This window comes from Symphalangus syndactylus, chromosome 11, assembly GCF_028878055.3.
Source record: "Symphalangus syndactylus isolate Jambi chromosome 11, NHGRI_mSymSyn1-v2.1_pri, whole genome shotgun sequence".
Lineage (NCBI taxonomy): Eukaryota > Metazoa > Chordata > Mammalia > Primates > Hylobatidae > Symphalangus > Symphalangus syndactylus.
Window position 1 is genome coordinate 131275941 of NC_072433.2, and position 10116 is coordinate 131286056.

The window sequence follows — 10116 nt, forward strand, 5'->3', positions numbered from 1 at the left end:
TTGGTCAAGAAAGGCCCATGGTGCGTGGCTGAAAGCAGCCCAAAGGAGGGTGCAGACGCTTGCTGGATGGAGACGCTGCCGCTCGCTGCATTGCTGATTTGTGAGGACGCGTGGATTTCCTTTCCTCGCCGGGCGAGGCTGCCATCGCATCCCTACATGTTTAACACAGGCCACAAGCTTCTCAACCGGGAGGAAGCCTTGTGTTCTGAGCTCAGCGACGCTGAACTTGCTCCTGCAGGCAACTTGTCCGAATCCCAATTTTTGCCCTAGTGCTATGGCGCATTTTTCTTTTTCCTTAAGGTCTTTGCCTTCAGACTTGTCATCAAGGAAAAGAAAATGTAGGCCTGGGCTGGGCGCGGTGGCTCACGACTGTAATTTCAGCATTTTGGAAGGCCCAGGCGGGCGGATCACGAGGTCGGGAGATTGAGACCATCCTGGCTAACACAGTGAAACCCCGCCTCTACTAAAAATACAAAAAAATTAGCCGGGCGTGGTGGCGGGCGCCTGTAGTCCCAGCTACTCGGGAGGCTGAGGCAGGAGAATGGCGTGAACCTGGGAGGCGGAGCTTGCAGTGAGCCGAGATTGCGCCATTGCACTCCAGCCTGGGGGACAGAGCCAGACTCTGTCTCAAAAAAAAAAAAAAAAAAAATGTAGGCCAGGCACAGTGGCTCACATCTGTAATCCCAGTACCTTGGGAGGCCAAGGCGGGAGGATTACTTTAGCCCAAGAGTTCAAGACCAGCCTGGGCAACATTGCGAAGCCCCATCTCTATGAAAAAAAAAAAATTAGCCAGACATTGAGAGGTGACAGTGTGCTGGCAGTCCTCACAGCCCTTGCTTGCTCTCGGCACCTCCTCTCCCTGGGCTCCCACTTTGGCGGCACTTGAGGAGCCCTTCAGCCCACCGCTGCACTGTGGGAACCCCTTTCTGGGCTGGCCAAGGCGGGAGCCGGCTCCCTCAGCTTGCAGGGAGGTGTGGAGGGAGAGGCACGACAGGGAACCAGGGCTGCGCCGCGGTGCTTGCGGGCCAGCTGGAGTTCCGGGTGGGTGTGGGCTTGGTGGGCCCCTCACTCGGAGCAGCCGGCCGGCCCTGCCGACCTGGGCAATGAGGGGCTTAGCACCCAGGCCAGCAGCTGCGGAGGGTGTACTGGGTCCCCCAGCAGTGCCAACCCACCAGCACTGTGCTCGATTTCTCACCGGAGCTTAGCTGCCTTCCCGCGGGGCAGGGCTCTGGACCTGCAGCCCACCATGCCTGAGCTCCCACCCCCTCCATGGGCTCCTGTGTGGCCCGAGCCTCCCCGACGAGCGCCACCCCCTACTCCACGGCGCCCAGTCCCATCGACCACCCAAGGGCTGAGGAGTGCGAGCGCATGGCGTGGGACTGGCGGGCAGCTCCACCTGCAGCCCCAGTGCAGGATCCACTGAGTGAAGCCAGCTGGGCTCCTGAGTCTGGTGCAGACGTGGAGAAGCTTTATGTCTAGCTCAGGGATTGTAAACACACTGATCAGCACCCTGTGTCTAGCTCGAGGTTTGTGGATGCACCAATCAACAATCTGTATCTAGCTGCTCTGGCGGGGCCTTGGGGAACCTTTGTGTCCATACTCTGTATCTAACTGATCTCATGGGGACGTGGAGAACCTTTTTGTCTAGATCAGGGATGGTAAACACCAATCAGCGCCCTGTCAAAACAGACCACTCGGCTCTACCAATCAGCAGGACATGGGTGGGGCCAGATAAGAGAATAAAAGCAGGCTGCCCGAGCCAGCAGTGGCAACCCGCTCGGGTCCCCTTCCACACTGTGGAAGCTTTGTTCTTTCGCTCTTTGCAATAAATCTTGCTACTGCTCACTCTTTGGGTCCACACTGCTTTTATGAGCTGTAACACTCACCGCGAAGGTCTGCAGCTTCACTCCTGAAGCCAGCGAGACCACGAGCCCACCGGGAGGAACGAACAGCTCCAGACGTGCCGCCTTAAGAGCTGTAACACTCACTGCGAAGGTCTGCAGCTTCATTCCTGAGCCAGCGAGACCACGAACCCACCAGAAGGAAGAAACTCCGAACACATCTGAACATCAGAAGGAACAAACTCCGGACACGCCGCCTTTAGAGCTATAACACTCACCGTGAGGTCCGCGGCTTCATTCTTGAAGTCAGTGAGACCAAGGACCCACCAATTCCGGACACATTTTGGCGACCACGAAGGGACTTTTGCCTATCGCCAAGCGGTGAGACAACTGCCGAATGGTGAGACCATCACCTATCACTGAGCAGTAAGACCATCACCTATCGCCGAGCAGTGAGTACCATCAGACCCCTTTCGCTTGCTATTCTGTCCTATCTTTCCTTAGAATTTGCGGGCTAAATACTGGGCACCTGTCGGCCAGTTAAAAGCAACTAGTGCGGCCACCGGACTAAAGACATGGGTGTCAGGCTTTCTGGGAAAGGGCTCTCTAACAACCCCCGACTCTTCAGAGTTGGGACCGTTGGTTTGCTTAGAACCAGCTTCTGCTTTTCCTGTACTTCTGGGATGAGCCGAGGGTCGACAGAGAGGAAAGCCATGCAGCTCCGGGGTCCCGACAACATGTTAGTTGACCCTGCGGCCATGAGCGGAACTCTCAAAAGCATGTCGCCCAAGCGAGACTCGCCCGTCTATCCTATCTATCCTGACCCTTGCCTCCTGGGTCCTAATGCCTGCCAGACAAACTCCCTCTGGCCTCTCTTCTCTGAGGTTAGACCCGCTTCTAAAAATTGCCACCTGTCTCTGGTGCTTTTCTAGTTTCTCCTATAAGAATGATTTCTAGTATAAACTCCAGGACTCTGTTACCGTTTTTAGGCACCCGGGCTCACCAATCAGAAAGACATAATTTTTGCCCAAAGCCCTGTCGTAGTGGGGGCTACCTGGAATTTTAGGATCCTTCCTCAGACTAATAGGCCTAACAAAAGCTATTCCGGAGGCTAGGATAGGGGGAGCCTCAGAAATTGTATCCTTCCTATTCATGTAAGTGAGGACAAAAAGTGTCACTCTTCCAACCCTGGAGATCCCTTCCCTCCCTCAGGGTATGGCCCTCCACTTCATTTTTGAGGCATAACATCTTTATAGGACAGGGGCAAAGTCCCAATACTAACAGGAGAATGCTTAGGACTCTAACAGGTTTTTGAGAATAAGTCGCTAAGAGCCACTAAATCTGATTTTTCTCAGTCGGTTCTCCTTGTGGTCTAGGAGGATAGGCAAGGGTGCAGGTTTTCGAGAATGCATCGGTAAAGACCACTAAATCTGACCTTCCTCGGTCCTCCATGTGGTCTGAGAGGAAAACTAGTGTTTCTGCTGCTGCGTTGATGAGCACAACTATTCCAATCAGCAGGGTCCAGGGACCGTTGTGGATTCTTGCTTAGGGGTTGTTTCTGCTGATGCATTGGTGAACACAACTATTCCGATCAGCAGGGTGCAGGGACCATTGCAGGTTCTTGGGCAGGGGTTGTTTCTGCTACTGCATCGGTGAGCACAACTATCCCAATCAGCAGGGTCCAGGGACCGTTGCAGGTTCTTGGGCAGGGGTTGTTTCTGCTGCTGCATCGGTGAGCGCAACTATTCCGATAAGCAGGGTCCAGGGACTGTTGCGGGTTCTTGGGCAGGGGGAGAAACAAAACAAACCAAAACCGGGGGCAATTTTGTCTTTCAAATGGGAAACACTCAGGCGTCAACAGGCTCACCCGTGAAATGCATCCTAAGCCTTTGGGACCAATATGACCCACAAACCCTGAAAAAGAGGCGGCTCATTTTTTTCTGCACTACGGCTTGGCCCCGATATTCTCTCTCTGATGGGGAAAATGGCCACCTGAGAGAAGTACAAATTACAATACTATCCTGCAGGTTGATCTTTTCTGTAAGAGGGAAGGCAAATGGAGTGAAATACCTTATGTCCAAGCTTTCTTTTCATCGAGGGAGAATCCACAACTATGCAAAGCTTGCAGTTTAGATCCCACAGGAGGACGTCTCAGCTCACCCCCATATCCTAGCCTCCCTATAGCTCCCCTTCCTATTAATGATAAGCCTCCTCTAATCTTCCCCACCCAGAAGGAAATAAGCAAAGAAATCTCCAAAGGTGCACAAAAACCCCAGGGCTATCGGTTATGTCCCCTTCAAGCTGTAGGGGGAGGGGAATTTGGCCCAACCTGGGTACATATCCCCTTCTCCCTCTCTGATTTAAAGCAGATCAAGGCAGACCTGGGGAAGTTTTCAGATGATGCTGATAGGTACACAGATGTCCTACAGGGTCTAGGGCAAACCTTTGACCTCACTTGGAGAGATGTCATGCTACTGTTAGATCAAACTCTGGCCTTTAATGAAAAGAATGCAGCTTTAGCTGCAGCCCGAGAGTTTGGAGATACCTGGTATCTTAGTCAAGTAAATGATAGAATGACAACCGAAGAAAGGGACAAATTCCCTACTGGTCAGCAAGCCATCCCCAGTATGGATCCCCTCTGGGACCTTGACTCAGATCATGGGGATGGGAGTCGTAAACATCTGTTGACCTGTGTTCTAGAAGGACTAAGGAGAATTAGAAAAAAGCCCATGAATTATTCAATGATGTCCACCATAACTCAGGGAAAGGAAGAAAATCCTTCTGCCTTCCTCGAGCGGCTATGAGAGGCCTTAAGAAAATATACTCCCCTGTTACCCAAATCACTCGAGGGTCAATTGATTCTAAAAGATAAGTTTATTACCCAATCAGCTGCAGATATCAGGAGAAAGCTCCAAAAACAAGCCCTGGGCCCTGAACAAAATCTAGAGACATTATTAAACCTGGCAACCTCAGTGTTCTATAATAGGGACCCAGAAGAACAGGCCCAAAAGCAAAAGCGAGATCAGAGAAAGGCCGCAGCCTTAGTCATGGCCCTCAGACAAACAAACCTTGGTGGTTCAGACAGGACAGAAAATGAAGCAGGCCAATCACCTGGTAGGGCTTATCAGTGTGGTTTACTAGGACACTTTAAAAAAGATGGTCCAATGAGAAACAAGCTGCCCCCTCGTCCATGTCCACTATGCCGAGGCAATCACTGGAAGGTGCACTGCCCCAGGGGATGAAGGTTCCCTGGGTCAGAAGCCCCCAACCAGATAATCCAACAACAGGACTGAGGGTGCCTGGGGCAAGCGCCAGCTCATGTCATCACCCTCACTGAGCCCCGGGTATGTTTAACTATTGAGGGCCAGGAAATTGACTTCCTCCTGGACACTGGTGTGGCCTTCTCAGTGTTAATCTCCTGTCCTGGATGACGGTCCTCAAGGTCTATTACCATCCGAGGAATCCTGGGACAGCCTATATAACCAGGTATTTCTCCCACCTCCTCAGTTGTAATTGGGAGACTTTGCTCTTTTCACATGCCTTTCTTGTTATGCCTGAAAGTCCCACACCCTTATGAGAGAGGGATATATTAGCCAAGGCTGGAGCTATTATCCACATGAATATGGGGAACAAGTTACCCATCTGTTGTCCCCTACTTGAGGAGGGAATCAGCCCTAAAGTCTGGGCATTGGAAGGACAATTTGGAAGGGCAAAAAATGCCCACCCGGTCACGCAATGCAAAAACACAAAGAGGTGGGAATCTTACACTGACAAAGCCATCAAAATGGGAAGGAGAGGGGAGAACAGCAGCATAAGCAGTGGGCAGAGGCAGCAGAGAGGAAAGAAAGAGACAGGAAGTCAAAGAAAGAGAGAGGAAGAGACAAAGAAGGAGTCAGAGAGAAAGAGGGACAGACACAGAAAGTCAAACAAAGAGGCAGAGAGAGGAAGAGACAGAGAGACAGAAAGTCAAGGAGAGAAAGAGAGAAAGAAAGAGACAAAGGAGAAGTCGAAGAGAAAGAAAGAGAGATGAAAGTAGTAAATAAAAAACAGCATATCCCATTCCTTCAAAAGCCAGGGTAAATTTCTATCTACCCAGCCAAGGCATATTCGACTTATGTGGATCTTCAACCCATATCTGCCTCTCAGAAAGTTTGCAAGAAATAACGAAATTTATCCTTACTTTAAAATCCCAAATAGACTCTTTAGCAGCAGTGACTCTCTAAAACCACTGAGGCCTGGACCTCCTCCCTGCTGAGAAAGGAGGACTCTGCACCTTCTTAGGGGAAGAGTGTTGTTTTTACACTAACCAGTCAGGGATAGTATGAGATGCCACCTGGCGTTTACAGGAAAAGGCTTCTGAAATCAGACAATGCCTTTCAAATTCTTATACCAACCTCTGGAGTTGGGCAACATGGCTTCTCCCCTTTCTAGGTCCCGTGGCAGCCATCTTGCTGTTACTCGCCTTTGGGCCTTGTATTTTTAACCTTCTTGTCAAATTTGTTTCCTCTAGAATCGAGGCCATCAAGCTACAGATGGCCTTACAAATGGAACCCCAAATGAGTTCAACTAACAACTTCTACTGAGGACCCCTGGACCGACCTGCTGGCACTTCCCCTGGCCTAGAGAGTTCTCCTCTGAAGGACACTACAACTGCAGGGCCCCTTCTTCGCCCATATCCAGCAGGAAGTAGCTAGAGTGGTCATCGGCCAAATTCCCAACAGCAGTTGGGGTGTCCTGTTTAGAGGGGGGATTGAGAGGTGACAGTGTGCTGGCAGTCCTCACAGCCCTCGCTTGCTCTCGGCACCTCCTCTGCCTGGACTCCCACTTTGGCGGCACTTGAGGAGCCCTTCAGCCCACTGCTGCACTGTGGGAGCCCCTTTCTGGGCTGGCCAAGGCGGGAGCCAGCTCCCTCAGCTTGCAGGGAGGTGTGGAGGGAGAGGTGCGAGCAGGAACTGGGGCTGCGTGCAGCGCTTGCAGGCCAGCTGGAGTTCCGGGTGGGCGTGGGCTTGGCGGGTCCCCCACTCAGAGCAGCCGGCCGGCCCTGCCGGCCCCAGGCAATGAGGGGCTTAGCACCCAGGCCAGTGGCTACGGACGGTGTACTGGGTCCCCCAGCAGTGCCAACCCACCAGCACTGCGCTCGATTTCTCACCAGAGCTTAGCTGCCTTCCCGCGGGGCAGGGCCCCAGACCTGCAGCCCGCCATGCCTGAGCCTCCCACCCCCTCCATGGGCTCCTGTGCTGCCTGAGCGTCCCCGACGAGCACCACCCCCTGCTCCACGGCGCTCAGTCCCATCAACCACCCAAGGGCTGAGGAGTGCAAGCGCACGGCACGGGACTGGCAGGCAGCTCCACCTGCAGCCCTGGTGCAGGATCCACTGGGTGAAGCCAGCTGGGCTCCTGAGTCTGGCGGAGATGTGGAGAAGCTTTATGTCTAGCTCAGGGATTGTAAACACACCGATTAGCACCCTGTGTCTAGCTCGAGGTTTGTGGATGCACCAATTCACACTCTGTATCTAGCTGCTCTGTTGGGGCCTTGGAGAACGTTTGTGTCCATACTCTGTATCTAACTGATCTGATGGGGACGTGGAGAACTTTTATGTCTAGCTCAGGGATGGTAAACACCAATCAGTGCCCTGTCAAAACAGACCACTCGGCTCTACCAATCAGCAGGACATGGGTGGGGCCAGATAAGAGAATAAAAGCAGGCTGCCCGAGCCAGCAGTGGCAACCCGCTCGGGTCCCCTTCCACACTGTGGAAGCTTTGTTCTTTCGCTCTTTGCAATAAATCTTGCTACTGCTCACTCTTTGGGTCCACACTGCTTTTATGAGCTGTAACACTCACCGCGAAGGTCTGCAGCTTCACTCCTGAAGCCAGCGAGACCACGAGCCCACCGGGAGGAACGAACAGCTCCAGACGTGCCGCCTTAAGAGCTGTAACACTCACCGCGAAGGTCTGCAGCTTCATTCCTGAGCCAGCGAGACCACGAACCCACCAGAAGGAAGAAACTCCGAACACATCCGAACATCAGAAGGAACAAAGTCCGGACACGCTGCCTTTAGAACTGTAACACTCACCGCGAGGGTCCGCGGCTTCATCCTTGAAGTCAGTGAGACCAAGGACCCACCAATTCCGGACACAACATGGTGGCGCAAGCCAGTGGTCCCAGCTTCTCGGGAGACTGAGGTGGGAGAGTTGCTTGAGCCTGGGAGGTCAAGGTTGCAGTGAGCTGAGATTGTGCCACTGCACTCCAGCCTAGGTGACAGAGCAAGACCCTGTCTCCAAAAAAAACGTGTATAGTTTAGGTACTCCCGTATTTACACACTGGCCAGGCAAACAGTGTGCCTGCAGGAGACCTCCTGGGTCTTTCTCTTCCTTCGTACCACTGTCTTGCTCTCCCTTCCTCACCCTCTTTCTTCTACAAATATTTATCAGAATCCTTCGGGGGCTAAGGCATGCTGGCCCACACACTTTGTCAGGATCACAAAAAAGCTAAATATAAATATGCCTCCTGGAGCTTCGGATGTCAGAACCCAAGTTAGCTGGAACCCAAAGTCTCTGGAAGGCTAGAAAGTTAATATGGGACTACATCTCTTGGGACAAGACAGGTATTATCTGTTAAAGAATAAACTTCTGGCTTGTGTGAGTCACTCAGGCTGCCTGGGCTCCCAGGTCTCCCCCGGAGGGTTGCATGGTGGGACTTCACGCACGAAAAACAGATTTGACGATTTCACTAAAATTGGTTCGAGACATCCTTTGTGTCCGTCCCTGGTCTGGTGATGGTTTCCAGGGCGTGGGAGAAGGTGTGTGGGTCAGCAGGGTTCTCTGGGAAAGATGACGGGAAGATGGCCTTCATATTTGGCAGCCATGGGCAGCCTGACTCTTCACGTTGAGCCTTGGAGCTGGCCAGCTAGAGGGCAGTTTGGGAGAACACACTGGGTTACAAGAGAAGGCCGAGCTGGGAGGGAGGGTCTCTAAGGTGCGGTTGATCTCAGACACCAAGATTCTACTGTAAATGGAAGAGTTGGCCGTCCTACAGCCAGGCAGGGGAACCTGGAAATCTGATGTTCCAGAAGGGTATCACGAAGGAGCAAAGAAAACCCACCAGCAGATATTAGATATTGCTGGGGCCCTAGTCTACAGGCTTAGGGTGGGACAGCGGCCTGACACCAAGGTCTGGAGGGAAGCGGCAGAAAGACTGTGCGTTCACCTCTGAGTGCAGGGAGAAGGTGGAGGAAGGGCACCCATGCTGCAGGAGTGGAACCGGCGGGTTCCTGCTCAAGGGGTGGAAATCAGGCCCTGCAGGGGGCTCTGTGCACTGCCTGGGGTGCCGGTGTGCCGGGCAGTCCCAACTCACCCGATGGTGGCGGCTTAACTTTAAACTGTGCTCCCTCCCAGCACTTTGGGAGGCTGAGGTGGGCGGATCCCTTGAGCCCGGGAGTTTGAGACTAGCCTGGCCAACGTGGTGAAACTCTGTCTTCATAAAAAATAAAAAAAAATTAGCCTGATGTGGTGGTGCATGCCTGTACTCTAAGCTACTGGGGAGGCTGAGGTGGGAGGATCACTTTAGCATGGTAGGCGGAGGTTGCCGTGAGCTGAGATCCCACAACTGCACTCCAGCCTGGGCAACACAGCAAGACCCTGTCCCCAACACAAAACAAAACAAAACAAAAAATAAATTGCGCTCACCTTTCCTCTTAAAGGTGTAGCAGCTGGAACAAGAATGGATGGAGCAGTTTCATTCAAGATCGGAGACCGGCCAGGTGCCCACTGATGGGAGAATGGATGAACACGCTGTGGCGTTTTGCGCAGTGGAATGTCACTCTGTAGCAGAAAGAGACAAATGACAGCGTGCGTGAAGCTCAGCAAGGCTGTGCTGACTGGAAGAAGCCCTGCCCAGACGGGCACCCCCGGTGCAATTCCGTGTATGTCACGTCCCAGCACCGGCAGATCCACCCGGTGGTGGAAACAGCCCAGACCAACGGTGGTCGCTGTTGTGCGTGGGCAGGACTGAGCAGGAAATGGCAGGAAGCAGGAAGGGCTTTGGGGATGTGGTAACGTGTTCTTTGATAAGGGTTTGGGTTACACAGGTTTATGCATTTGCCCAAACTCAGCAAATATTTAAGCAATTGTAAACAAATGTTGGCCATGAGCTAGCAATATGCACACTAAGATATTAAATAGAGAACGGTGCTAGAGTCTGCAGCCTGCTCTGTCGTTTGTCAAAAAGCCAAGGTGGACGGATGGTTGGGTGAGGGAGGATTGACGGGCGGCTGCC

General features: G+C 52.8%; 1 long non-coding RNA gene across 1 annotated transcript; it reads left to right on the plus strand.

The window, feature by feature from the left end:
- Window positions 1-1606: 1606 nt before the first annotated feature.
- On the plus strand, window positions 1607-7641 carry LOC134731862 (uncharacterized). Its single transcript, XR_010114518.1, has 2 exons — window positions 1607-2293; window positions 6352-7641. It is a non-coding gene; the product is annotated as an uncharacterized lncRNA (long non-coding RNA).
- The last annotated feature ends 2475 nt before the right edge of the window (window positions 7642-10116 follow it).